We start from the raw sequence: 15982 nt of genomic DNA, 5'->3' as shown, positions 1-15982 counted from the left end.
GTTTTATTTTGTCTTTAAAATCATTTGTTTTTCAAAAATTTACAATCGGCATCCCTCAGTCTAAATTCCGTTAAAAAAGTCCGTTAACCCTTTAGCAGCATAACAGTGCAATTGAAGAAAATTGGTGAAATACATCCGTACGAATACATATCCGAGGGACGGATGCGGGTATGGATACGTATGGCTGCGTTCAAATCAGTACGGATACGAACTCAGTTATGTGATACGGATACAGTACGTATACAGTGATTAGATACGGATTTGAGGGTCGGATATGGTTGTGATGTATCCGTGTGGTTTGATACGGATGGAGATATATATGTATACGGATACGTACGGTTATGAACAAATCCGTACAAATACGAACTCGGGGTTTACATATACTATTCTTGAAGGTTGTTAGAACTCGGGTGACCGAAAAAATAACTATCATTAGAGCATATAAATTTATTATTCACCACATTATTATAATCCAAAAGGGTATTTTAGTCTTTTATGCCATAAGATATTTTAGGTTATTAATCTTCAACACATCTCCCGATCCTTCCATTCTTAACCTACCTTCTTCATCTTCATCGTTCCAACCCATTAACCTATCACATATTTTCACAATCTTCATTACAATTAACATTCAAAGGTGTCTAACTTGAAGACCATAACCATCTTCTTTCTCAATGTCTCTAAATCAAGAGTCAAGATTGGTGTGATATGAGGTGACACACTTTCTTAAAATTGGGTCCATTCTAGATGCAAGATAAAGAATATTTGGACTTTTTTCTCTGTTGATACCTGTATTATTTCTCATATTACTAATAGCGTCTCTCATGTTTTTTTTTGTCTTTAAAATCCTTTGTTTTTCAAAAATTTGCAATCGACATTCCTGAGTCTAAATTCCGTTAAAAAAGTCCGTTAACCCTTTAGCAGCATAGCATAACAGTGTAATTGAAAAAAATTGGTGAAATACATCCATACGAATACATATCCGAGGGACGGATGTGGGTATGGATACGTACGGTTGCGTTCAACGGATGCAAACTTAGTTATGTGATACAGATACAGTACGGATACAGCGATTAGATACGGATCTGAGGGACGGATATGGTTGTGATTTATTCGTGTGGTTTGATACGGATGGAGATATATACATATACATATACGTACGGTTATGAACAAATCCGTACAAATACAAACTCAGGGTTTACATATACTGTTCTTGAAGGTTGTTAGAACTCGGGTGACCAAAAAATAACTGAACAATGGTTCACGGCGGTGCTACGATGGAGATGTACAAAAACTCAGACATGCGAGCTAAAATTTTGCAAAGTTGAGGTAAATGATTTCTAACACATCTCCGTTATTATTTTTTCAAAATAACTACTAGATTGAATTTTTCACAAAAATATTTCCGAGTAGAAAATCATTGACTTTCATCTTTTTTATTTATTTATGAAATTGTTTGATTCAAGTTTGGAACACACCTTCGACACTAGAATTTAACGAATTTAAGTACTAGAACTTTGATTTTGATTTTGCACTAAGAGCTGAAAAAAAAAGTGAAAAGAAAAATGAGACTGATTAGGTTTTTGAGCACGGTGTGACGATCACTCCAAATCCATATGGACGAAAACGTCATTCATCGATTTCATTGCGAGGTATTTGACCTCTATATGATACGTTTTGTAAACATTGCATTCTTTTGAAAAGGCACACCATAAATGAATATTTAAATCAAAGGTTTTCGACATCTGATGATTTCTACATATAGACAATCACCGTAAATAATAGTTTACAATAGTACTTCCGTTGACAATGCAGTCAAAATAAGATACATGTTGATGATTTGGTGAATGCAACGTTTCCTTGAAAAATATGCCATGTAAGACTCCGTGCACATAGCTTGTCTAACATATAAGCAAACAGCTGAAGACTTCTAGGAAACCTGAGAATAAACATGCTAACAAGTGTCAACACAAAGGTTGGCGAGTTCATAGTTTTAGTGTTTCGCATAAACTGTATATAAAAGTGGATCACAAGATTTCAGTTGTTTCATCCAGAAACGTTTATCAAAATATTCTACGAAATTGAGCACCCTGGTAACTAAACTTTAACGTTATAATAAGTACCCCTGTTTTAACATACATGCAACCAACATGTACAATACACGCAATCCAACGTGTACTAAACTCAAATAGTATACGTCTGTTTTATAGTTCAGGCTAGGGTTTCTATACCTGGAACAGACGGGGATGTCAAGCCCTATGGATCCATATACTACTACTCGCGCCCACCAGTTCTTATAACCGGCAGTTACTAGTTACCAAAGCTAAGGGATTTTCAGTTCAAACTCAGTATAGAATTTAGTATGTACTTGTGTCCATTGTTTAAAATAAAGTGCATGTATTCTCAGCCCAAAAATATATATTGCAAAAGCATTTAAAAATGGAGCAAATGAAACTCACCTTAGCAGCATATAAAGTCGTTCACCAAAATGTGACCGAAACTCGGATTACCAAATAACCGTAGATCTCAACCTAGAGAACATATGTTGGTCAATAAATGTCTATCAAGCTAGGTCAGGTCATAGTGTATCACAATCCTAATGCTCGAGATCGACATACAAAAGTTATCCAAAGTCGTTTCAAAAAGTTAATTTTGACAATAGTTCAACAAAACGAGACGTGCCTTATATTATGATTCATTTACTCTGTTGGTAATATTCAAAAATCCAATTTATCAATCTTACAAACTAGTTGTTTAAATATTAAATGCAGATTCATAAGCAATTCCAATTAACGTCAATTGTAATTCAGTTGATCATATCTTTTAATCCGTTCATTGAAATTACGCGATTCCTAAATGAAAAGTTATTGATTTTTCGCCAGCTTTCCAAAAACATGTATATCATATACCTTTTACCAGTAATATATATATTTAATTCGTAATTCATTATAAACTGTTTAACGACGAAATTTAGCATACACGTATGTATAAATATATATACTCGAGCACTAGACATGGATACACAATTAATATATAAAAGATAAAATATGAGTGCTTACGTATCAATATTGAGATTCAATATTGTAGGAAAGTACGTAGACATAACAGAGATGATAAATACTAGGTTTGATTCATAAATATTCCCATAAACATTACCCATAATTTCCTTAGCTCTATCCCACTTGAAAACCCATTTTGAAAGTGACACGCTCAAGTCCTCGTCGTAGTATTTTATGTATAATATTAATACTACTAATAATAATAAGATTAATAATAATCTTAATCTTAATAATAATAATAATAATAATAATAATAATAATAATAATAATATATATGTGTGTATCGAGAGATAGATAGATGATTACACTGGAACCAGAAGTTGAGCTTTTATAGCATGTCACCTGATTTCTCTGGCCATGCGATCGCATGGCTGTAGAGGGTTAATCCCATGCGATCGCATGGGATGCTTTTCCCGCCCATACTTGTTTGTTCACTAGCGTGTCGACATATTAATATAATACGTAAATCGAATTTAAAATTTTAAAAAGTCGTATTTATTAAATACTTCAGGGGTATTCTATGTAACTTATAATTAATAATTTCTATCATGTCGTTTTTATGTGAATAGTAAATGAATTAATTTAAATTCAACTATTTAAGCTACACGTTGTACGTTGTGCTTTGAAAATTGTACATTATTAATTTAACTTCGTTTCTTAAAAAAAAAATACAAAAATTATATCATAAAAATAAAATGACTTAATACGTAAAATTTTTAATTTGAAATAGCATCGTTTAATAGTAAATTTTTAATCATTTCGTATATAAATATTATTCGCATGATTCCGTATATATCGAAAACTCTTATATTTATTAAAATATGTATATAATACATGTTATGACGTTCGTGAATCGTTGGACAGCAGGGTGGTCAACCGTTATATCAAAAATCATTTTCAAAAGTTTTAAAACTTGTCAAAATTCATTGCTTATCATGTCGAAAATATTAAATCATATAGAGAATTGGTTTAAATAAGTCGAAATTTTCTGGGTCATCACAGTACCTCCCCGTTAAAGAAATTTCGTCCCGAAATTTGAGTGAGGTCTTCATGGTTAACAATAAAAATATTTTTATGACGAATATGAGTTGATAAATAGAATTTCTATCACCGTTGAATAATATGGATAAAACAATCCAATTACTCGAAGCGTATGAGGGAAGTTATCGTAAAAGAGTGAAATGAAGAATAGAGATGCGTCTTATCTCTTGACGTAGTAACGATTGATTTCCGGAATAGAAAATCTTCGTAATCTAAATAAGATTTGATTCTTCAGAATTTGCAGAAATTAAGATTTTCTTTGATTAAATGCGTAATCTGCCTCGATTGCTATGTATGATATTTCACTATAAATTGACCTCTTCCGTTTCATTTATTTTCACCACTCCTATAATCTTCTTCCTTATTTAATACTTCTTAATAGATTGTGTAAATGCTTCATCCAGTTCTGATTCTTGATATACTCCTAACTTTCATATCTATCGTTCTTCTTTTTCATCTACCGCCGGAGGAATCTATTCACTTTTACTATACTCTTGGCTTTATAGTGTTTTTAGTTCTCCCGTGTCTTTACATTGCAATACTTATTGATATTCATGGTTTGTAATTTATGTGTTTTTATCGGGCTTTATATTCTCCATTATATTTCGAAGCTTCGTGCTTTCGTTCTCTCTTCCGGACTTTAAGTCAAGCGAATAATGGTCCAGAATTCGTAGTTATACATTTCGGAATGAACATAGTTAATGTTCTAAGAAATAAATTGTAATGGAATGATCTTGATTTGTCAAATTACCAGAATATCTGGAAAAGACTGAATCATCAAGAAAAGTATTTTCTTGATATATTTAGAGATTAAATAGAATGAAAGAGTTATGCAACATGGTTCATGATGAGGGTGTTGTAGTGACCCGAACTTTTCCATGTTTATATATATTAAATGAAATTGTTATTTACATGATTAAGTGTTTCCAACATGTTAAGCAATCAAACTTGTTAAGACTTGATTAATTGAAATAGGTTCCATATAGACAATTGACCACCCAAGCTGACCGGTGAATCACGAACGTTAAAACTTGTAAAAACTATATGATGACATATATATGGATATATATATATATAGTTAACATGATATTATGATAAGTAAACATATCATTAAGTATATTAACAATGAACTACATATGTAAAAGCAAGACTACTAACTTAATGATTTTGAAACGAGACATATATGTAATGATTATCGTTGTAACGACATTTAATGTATATATATCATATTAAGAGATATTCATACATCATATTATCATGATAATATAATAATTTAAAATCTCATTTGATATTATAAACATTGGGCTAACAACATTTAACAAGATCGTTAACCTAAAGGTTTCAAAACAACACTTACATGTAACGACTAACGATGACTTAACGACTCAGTTAAAATGTATATACATGTAGTGTTTTAATATAAATTCATACACTTTTGAAAGACTTCAATACACTTATCAAAATACTTCTACTTACCAAAAATGCTTACAATTACATCCTCGTTCAGTTTCATCAACAATTCTACTCGTATGCACCCGTATTCGTACTCGTACAATACACAGCTTTTAGATGTATGTAATATTGGTATATACACTCCAATGATCAGCTCTTAGCAGCCCATGTGAGTCACCTAACACATGTGGGAACCATCATTTGGCAACTAGCATGAAATATCTCATAAAATTACAAAAATATGAGTAATCATTCATGACTTATTTACATGAAAACAAAATTACATATCCTTTATATCTAATCCATACACCAACGACCAAAAACACCTACAAACACTTTCATTCTTCAATTTTCTTCATCTAATTGATCTCTCTCAAGTTCTATCTTCAAGTTCTAAGTGTTCTTCATAAATTCTACAAGTTCTAGTTTCATAAAATCAAGAATACTTTCAAGTTTGCTAGCTTACTTCCAATCTTGTAGAGTGATCATCCAATCTCAAGAAATCTTTCTTATTTACAGTAAGATATCTTTCTAATACAAGGTAATACTCATATTCAAACTTTGATTCAATTTCTATAACTATAACAATCTTATTTCGAGTGAAAATCTTACTTGAACTGTTTTCGTGTCATGATTCTGCTTCAAGAACTTTCAAGCCATCCAAGGATCCTTTGAAGCTAGATCCATTTTTCTCATTTCCAGTAGCTTTATCCAGAAAACTTGAGGTAGTAATGATGTTTATAACATCATTCGATTCATACATATAAAGCTATCTTATTCGAAGGTTTAAACTTGTAATCACTAGAACATAGTTTAGTTAATTCTAAACTTGTTCGCAAACAAAAGTTAATCCTTCTAACTTGACTTTTAAAATCAACTAAACACATGTTCTATATCTATATGATATGCTAACTTAATGATTTAAAACCTGGAAACACGAAAAACACCGTAAAACCAGATTTACGCCGTCGTAGTAACACCGCGGGCTGTTTTGGGTTAGTTAATTAAAAACTATGATAAACTTTGATTTAAAAGTTGTTCTTCTGGGAAAATGATTTTTCTTATGAACATGAAACTATATCCAAAAATCATGGTTAAACTCAAAGTGGAAGTATGTTTTCTAAAATGGTCATCTAGACGTCGTTCTTTCGACTGAAATGACTACCTTTACAAAAATGACTTGTAACTTATATTTTCGACTATAAACCTATACTTTTTCTATTTAGATTCATAAAATAGAGTTCAATATGAAACCATAGCAATTTGATTCACTCAAAACGGATTTAAAATGAAGAAGTTACGGGTAAAATAAGATTGGATAATTTTTCTTGTTGTAGCAACGTGAAAATTGGTAACAAATCTATATTAATCATATCCTAGCTAACTTATATTGTATTATACATGTATTCTAATATATTATGTAATCTTGGGATACCATAGACACGTATGCAAATGTTTTGACATATCATATCGACCCATGTGTATATATTATTTGGAACAACCATAGACACTCTATATGCAGTAATGTGGGAGTTAGCTATACAGGGTTGAGGTTGATTCCAAAAATATATATACTTTGAGTTGTGATCTAGCCTGAGACGTGTATACACTGGGTCATGGATTGATTCAAGATAATATATATCAATTTTTTTTCTGTACATCTAACGTTAGACAACTAGTTGTAGGTTACTAACGAGGACAGCTGACTTAATAAACTTAAAACATCAAAATGTATTAAAAGTGTTGTAAATATATTTTGAATATACTTTGATATATATGTACATATTTGTTATAGGTTCGTGAATCGATCAGTGGCCAAGTCTTACTTCCCGACGAAGTAAAAATATGTGAAAGTGAGTTATAGTCCCACTTTTAAAATCTAATATTTTTGGGATGAGAATACATGCAGGTTTTATAAATGATTTACAAAATAGACACAAGTACGTGAAACTACATTCTATGGTTGAATTATCGAAATCGAATATTCCCCTTTTTATTAAGTCTGGTAATCTAAGAATTAGGGAACAGACACCCTAATTGACGCGAAGCCTAAAGATAGATCTATTGGGCCTAACAAACCCCATCCAAAGTACCGGATGTTTTAGTACTTCGAAATTTATGTCATATCCGAAGGGTGTCCCGGAATGATGGGGATATTCTTATATATGCATCTTGTTAATGTCGGTTACCAGGTGTTCACCATATGAATGAATTTTATCTCTATGTATGGGATGTATATTGAAATATGAAATCTTGTGGTCTATTATTATGATTTGATAATATATAGGTTAAACCTATAACTCACCAACATTTTTGTTGACGTTTTAAGCATGTTTATTCTCAGGTAATTATTAAGAGCTTCCGCTGTTGCATACTAAAATAAGGACAAGATTTGGAGTCCATGCTTGTATGATATTATGTAAAAACTGCATTCAAGAAACTTATTTTTGATGTAATATATTCTTATTGTAAACCATTATGTAATGGTCGTGTGTAAACAATATATTTTAGATTATCATTATTTGATAATCTACGTAATGCTTTTGAAACCTTTATTGATAAAATAAAGGTTATGGTTGTTTTAAAAATAAATGCAGTCTTTGAAAAACGTCTCATATAGAGGTCAAAACCTCGCGACGAAATCAATTAATATGGAACGTTTATAATCAATATGAACGGGACATTTCAGGTGTGATCTGTGAACCTTTATCACGTTCCATTAGAAACTCAGCATGACTTACTGTAATATAATCACGTTGATCAAGTGTCATTATATTATACTAAATCATGCTTCAATTCCCAACATTACTTCGAAACATATATTTTTCGAATTTTTCAGATTTTAGAAACCAAAATAGTTTCTTTTATGATGTAACACAGATAGCGCGAAGAGATGAATGATTTCAGATAAGAATGGTTATAAAAAAATATCTTCAGAAATATGGAGGATATTTATAATGGAAGATATGATGATATCTTAGAATTTCTAATATCAGAGGATGATGCGGAAAATCTGTCTGTGAAGGTTTAGAATAAGAAGTAAGGTTCTTACTAATGATTTCAGCAGACACTGAATCATTTGGATTCTTTGAAGGCAGGTTCAGTCTTTGTGATTTATCCACAACCTCCTTCATACTTTGCTCAATACGTTTTTCAGTTCGAAACCTTCTCTTTTTTTTCTCAGCTTTACCACCATACTATTCTTTATCATCAAACTTTTGACTGTTAAGGTCGTTTACAGTTTTTGCTGCTTCATCAGCATTGTTCCAATTTCAGAGAACTAGTTCATAGTTTGGGATATTTTTCAGAAACTTCACATTCGAAGTATGTAAGTCTAGAAGATAGACATTATATGTATATATAACTGTTATCGTAGAAAATGCTGCGAGATTCAAAATACTGATTGCTAATTCCCGGTGGTTAGTATGACAATTATTGTTACAAGATGTGGATGAGTACATGATAGGGTTTCAATGAGTATAAGGATTTTTCGAAAGGTCAAGGATTAATAAAGTTGTTGGTAAATTTACTGCTAATGTGGTGGAACATGAAAGGTTCCCTGGTAATAAGAACGTATATGTCAAAGTTACAATAAGGCTAATCTGAAAAGTCGAAGTTGACTGGTTGGAAGTGTGATAAAACTCGATTCTTCGAAAAGGATTGCTAGATTATTTTTGGTAATAACAATGCTAAAGGATCTTTCACAATTTTGAAGTCAAAGTATAGCTTTGAAAGATGTAGAGATCTAAGAATGATGTCACTTGTTAAATCTTGACTTGGATTCCGTTCTGTTAGGATATATAATTGAATTTGTATGAAAACGATTGTATATCGCTGTGAGTATAGTTAATAATTTTTGAATCAAAGTTGAAGAATGTACAGTGTAACATATTAATTGTGAACTTATATACTTCCCGAGTATTACCTACCCGTTAAAGATTTCACAAGTAATATTTTGTACAAAAGAATTTTCATTACAATCTTTATGAAAATATATGTATGTATATTTTCTTCAGATGTAATACAGATTTAATGAGTTAATATCATATTAAGCTCATTTGATTTTTGGCTTGAATTAGAAATGAAAAATCTCTAAAATATTAGAGATCATATAATCTGCGCGGAATATTTCACCAATGAAATCAATACTTCATTATTTATTCTTATTGATATTCCTTGGTGAAGGATGTTGTTGCTCGTGGAATTTTTTGTGAACCTTACAAGGCACAGATGATGTTTTCTGTAATGTTTCAGATACATCGAAAATGAAAGTGTAAAATCAATCATGTATTTGAATAATACACTTGATTTATTAGGAAATGGAATTCATTGAGTTGAAACAGAGATTGTAGTTAACGATTGTTAAGTCATTAACGAAGGATGTATAGCATATTAGTAACATGAACTAACCGAGTAGTACCTACCAGTTATGATTCACATATAATAGCTTAGTACGAAAAGATTTATTTTGTTTTCAAATTTCACACACAAACACACACACACACACACACACACACACACACACACATATATATATATATATATATATATATATATATATATATATATATATATATATATATATATATATATATATAATATACATATAATTTCTTCAGGGAAAATGAGTTAATACTTCATAACTCGTTGATACAATATACGCGTTGTTGATTTGTGATGATGTTGGTGATTATGAAATTGGCGGAACTTGTAGTGCTACAGGTTTTGCCGGTATTGGTGATACTGACGATACTGTTGATGCTGCTGGTAAAACAAGTCTAGCTTGTAAATCGTGCACCATTCCGGTCAGGGTTTCTACTCTTCCTTTTATCATTTCGGTCCACTCATCTTATTTACGGTTACGGCTGGAATAGATTATCTCTAAGACTTTAGAGATTACATAATCGCCGCAGAATATTTCTCCAATGAAATTATGAATCAATACTTCATCGATTATTGTTGTTGGTACTCCTTGGTATCTATGGTGCGTATGACATTGATGTTCGAGGTACATGTTGTGATGTTGAGGCTTGCTGTGCAGATGTTGTTGGTGGTGGTAATGGTACTGTTGGTGTTGTTGTCGGTGGTACTGTTGATGCCGGTGATGCTGCTGGTGCTTGTAACCTTTGCACCATATTCTCCAAAGCCACTACCCGAGCGCGAAGCTCGTTGACTTCTTCTACTACACCGGGATGATTGGCGGTTAGGACGAGCGGATGAATAAGATTCAGAATTTGAGATAGTATATTATCGTGATGAGATACTCTGGAAATGAGAGAGAAAATGGTGTCTCGAACAGGTTCGCCGGTAAGTGCTTCAGGTTCTTCGCCAAGAGGGCAATGTGGTGGATGGAAGGGATCGCCTTCTTCTTGTTTCCAATAATTAAGTAGGCTACGAACCCATCCCCAATTCATCCAGAATAGGTGATGGCTGATTGGTTGATCCATTCCGGTTACACTGTCTTCGGAATTCAGGTGAATATACATATCGAAATAGCTGTCGCAGTTTAAGGAATTTAAACTAGATACGGGATCCATCTTGTATAATTAGAGAGATGATTTTTGATATGAAATAGATTATAGAATTTAGATTGGTACTCTTCAATACATAATTTACATATGTATATATAATACCAAAATTCCATAAATCACGGAGGAATTTTCGGAAGATGTCAGGAAAAGTTTACAGTAACAGATACGCTAAGATATGAATTTTGTCTATACACTATCTATGCAATCAATGCAATAAGATGCGTTTAGACTTAAGATGATAGACAGGTAATTTCTGACAAGAAATGATAAGCAAAACTTTTGACATGCAGACACAGTCGAAGTCCAGACTTACTAATGTATCCTAACAACTATCAGTTAGACACACTCATGCAAGACCTGGTTCACTAGGACCAACACTCTGATACCAACTGTGACGATCGCTTCAAATCCATATGGATGAACACGTTATTCATCGATTTCATTGCGAGGTATTTGACCTCTATATGATACGTTTTGTAAACATTGCTTTCTTTTGAAAAGGCACACCATAAATGAATATTTAAATCAAAGGTTTTCGACATCTGATGATTTCTACATATAGACAATCACAGTAAATAATATTTTACAATAGTACTTCCGTTGACAATACAGTCAAAATAAGATACATGGTGATGATTTGGTGAATGCAACGTTTCCTTGAAAAATATGCCATGTAAGACTCCATGCACATAGCTTGTCTAAGATATAAGCAAACAGCGGAAGATTTCTAGGGAACCTGAGAATAAACATGCTAACAAGTGTCAACACAAAGGTTGGTGAGTTCATAGTTTTAGTGTTTCGCATAAACTGTATATAAAAGTGGATCACAAGATTTCAGTTGTTTCATCCAGAAACGTTTATCAAAATATTCTACGAAATTGAGCACCCTGGTAACTAAACTTTAACGTTATAATAAGTACCCCTGTTTTAACATACATGCAACCAACATGTACAATACACGCAATCCAACGTGTACTAAACTCAAATAGTATACGTCTGTTTTATAGTTCAGGCTAGGGTTTCTATACCTGGAACAGACGAGGATGTCAAGCCCTATGGATCCATATACTACTACTCGCACCCACCAGTTCTTATAACCCCCAGTTACTAGTTACCAAAGCTAAGGGATTTTCGGTTCAAACTCAGTATAGAATTTAGTATGTACTTGTGTCCATTGTTTAAAATAAAGTGAATGTATTCTCAGCCCAAAAAATATATATTGCAAAAGCATTTAAAAAGGGAGCAAATGAAACTCACCTTAGCAGCATATAAAGTCGTTCACCAAAATGGGACCGAAACTAGGATTACCAAATAACCGTAGATCTCAACCTAGAGAACATATGTTGGTCAATAAATGTCTATCAAGCTAGGTCAGGTCATAGTGTATCACAATCCTAATGCTCAAGATCGACATACAAAAGTTATCCAAAGTCGTTTCAAAAAGTCAATTTTGACAATAGTTCAACAAAACGAGACGTGCCTTATATTATGATTCATTTACTCGGTTGGTAATATTCAAAAATCTAATTTATCAATCTTACAAAAAAGTTGTTTAAATATTAATTGCAGATTCATAAGCAATTCCAATTAACGTCAACTGTAATTCAGTTGATCATATCTTTTAATCCGTTCATCGAAATTACGCGATTCCTAAATGAAAAGTTATTGATTTTTCGCCAGCTTTCTAAAAACATGTATATCATATACCTTTTACCAGTAATATATGTATTTAATTCGTGATTCATTATAAACTATTTAACGACGAAATTTAGCATACACGTATGTATAAATATATATACTCGAGCACTAGACATGGATACACAATTAATATATAAAAGATAAAATACGAGTGCTTACGTATCAATATTGAGATTCAATATTGTAGGAAAGTACGTAGATGTAACGGAGATGATAAATACTAGGTTTGATTCATAAATATACCCCCGAACATTACCCATAATTTCCTTAGCTCTATCCCACTTGAAAACCTATTTTGAAAGTGACACGCTCAAGACCTCGTCGTAGTATTTTATGTATAATATTAATACTACTAATAATAATAAGATTAATAATAATATTAATCTTAATAATAATAATAATAATAATAATTATAATAATAATAATAATAATAATAATAATAATAATAATAATAATAATAATAATAATAATAATAATAATAATAATAATAATAATAATAATATATAACATATATGTGTGTATCGAGAGATAGATAGATGATTACACTGGAACCAGAAGTTGAGCTTTTATAGCATGTCACCTGATTTCTCTGGCCATGCGATCGCATGGCTGTAGAGGGTTAATCCCATGCGATCGCATGGGATGCTTTTCCAGCCCATACTTGTTTGTTCACTAGCGTGTCGACATATTAATATAATACGTAAATCGAATTTAAAATTTTAAAAAGTCGTATTTATTAAATACTTCAGGGGTATTCTTTGTAACTTATAATTAATAATTTCTATCATGTCGTTTTCTTGTGAATAGTAAATGAATTAATTTAAATTCAACTATTTAAGCTACACGTTGTACGTTGTGCTTTACAAATTGTACATTATTAATTTAACTTCGTTTCTTAAAAAAAAATACAAAAATTATATCATAAAAATAAAATAACTTAATACGTAAAATTTTTAATTTGAAATAGCATCGTTTAATAGTAAATTTTTAATCATTTCGTATATAAATATTATTCGCATGATTCCGTATATATCGAAAACTCTTATATTTATTAAAATATGTATATAATACATGTTATGATGTTCGTGAATCGTTGGACAAACAGGGTGGTCAACCGTTATATAAAAAATCATTTTCAAAATTTTTAAAACTTGTCAAAATTCATTGCTTATCATGTCGAAAATATTAAATCATATAGAGAATTGGTTTAAATAAGTCGAAATTTTTCGGGTCATCATACACGGATTCAGTTCTTGATCGATGAAGACTAGATTCTTTCTCTCTGATACAACATGTAAATCTGAATTTAGCTATGAATTCATGTTCATTTGGATTTAAGATCGACTACAGTGTGTATGTTTATGTATAGAATGGTGATGATGTTAAATGAAGAAGATGATGTATATGAATCTGATACATTCATACAACTCAGTGCCAAAAGTATTAGAGAGGAAGATTACATATATGTGTTAGGGAGAGGGAGAAGTGATGATGTTAAATGAAGAAGATGATGTATATGAATCTGATACATTCATACAACTCAGTGCCAAAAGTATTAGAGAGGAAGATTACATGTGTTAGGGAGAAGGAGAAGTGATCACACACTTTGTGTGTAATTGTGACAAAGGCTATTGTGTTCTAAGTGAGGTAATACTATTTATATCACCATGTCATCTCCCTTACATCACTTAACTAATACTATATTCTTAACAATTTACAATATTTTCTCATCTTTAACTCATTTAATTCCACTTTACTTGCTATCATTCTTATCAAACTTATCATCACATAACATTACTTTTAATTAAAAGGCTAGTTTACATAAAACAATGGATTAAGACTAGCTGACGACATCCGTTCATGTGTTTCTGGTCACTACATCTTAAATCGGTTACTTCAGGTACTGATGCTTCATATTCTTCAATCCATTTATGTAAAGTGTTTAACGGATGATGGAGATTATGAATCAAACAAAAAAGGTAAAAAATAAAATAAACAGATGATGATACAATTTTGAAATTTAACAAGTTCTTTCATCAAATAAAACTGATATTTTGATATTGAATGGGTAATCGAAAGAAGTAAATTATTATGTAAAGAATAATATATGAAATTTAATTCTCTGAATTTTAATTAACATCTTTATGTTTATGTATATACACACACACATGGTCATAATCAAGAGGGAAACACTTTTTTGGAGAGAAATAATTTTTTTCGTTTTTTTTTAATTTTGTTTCAGACATAAATTTTATGTGAAAATTTGAACATTTAAAAAATACACTTTGTGATGAATGTTATTATTTAGGCGGAAAAACGGTCGAAGAAATAATTGATAACATTCATCATGAGTAATGTCATTCCCAACAATATGTTTTAAACGTTCTTTTCTTTCATCTTATATGAAGATTTTATTCAAAAGTTAGCCCGATTTAGAGTTTAGGGTTTAGGGTTTAGGTTTTAGGGTTTTGGATTTTGGGTTTAGGGTTTTGGATTTTGGGTTTTGGATTTAGTCGCTAATGTAAGACCCAAATATTTGTTGTGCACATAAGCGTAAATAAGATGCTTGAAGTTGGGGGTTTGTTGTACATATTTAAAAGGAGAAAGAATCTGATCTGGGGGAGTGGCGCGCCGCGCAGGCCTTTGGCGCGCCGTGCCATTGGTCTGTGACAGATTCCTTTCTCTTTTAATTAGATATTTTGAGGGCAAATTGGTAAATTCACTAAAGGTCCGACTTTAAGGCTCTAGATTCAGTTTGGTGAGCCTCATAACACCATTTTCACTTACTTCACCTCTTCCAAATTAATTTAGTGAGAGAAAGGGTTTTCTAGAGTGAGAGAACTCAAATCAAGGAAGAAGAAGCCGATTTCGGGTCTAAGTGCAAGCATTAAAGTTGTTCACCTACTTCCTAGCTACATTTTGAGTGTAGTGGTATGCTTTAATCTTAATTTCCTTGTTAATTTGATTAAGGGTTAGGGTTTGGGGTAATGGATGAACTTAAAACCCACTTTGTTAGTAAATTGGGTGTTTTGGGTGAATTTGGGTCATGTAGACCTAAAGATGATTAACTAGGGTTTTTCAAAGTATTAATTGATGTTTGAGAGCTTAAATTTGTTAGTTAGTTACTAGCACACCTATATCTATGTAAGTGGGTGTTGTGTGGGTTAGTGGATGACCCAAAATGGACATGTTGACTTTAAA

The sequence above is a fragment of the Rutidosis leptorrhynchoides genome, chromosome 7 (genome assembly GCF_046630445.1).
Source record: "Rutidosis leptorrhynchoides isolate AG116_Rl617_1_P2 chromosome 7, CSIRO_AGI_Rlap_v1, whole genome shotgun sequence".
Taxonomy (NCBI): domain Eukaryota; kingdom Viridiplantae; phylum Streptophyta; class Magnoliopsida; order Asterales; family Asteraceae; genus Rutidosis; species Rutidosis leptorrhynchoides.
This window is presented reverse-complemented; position numbering follows the sequence as displayed.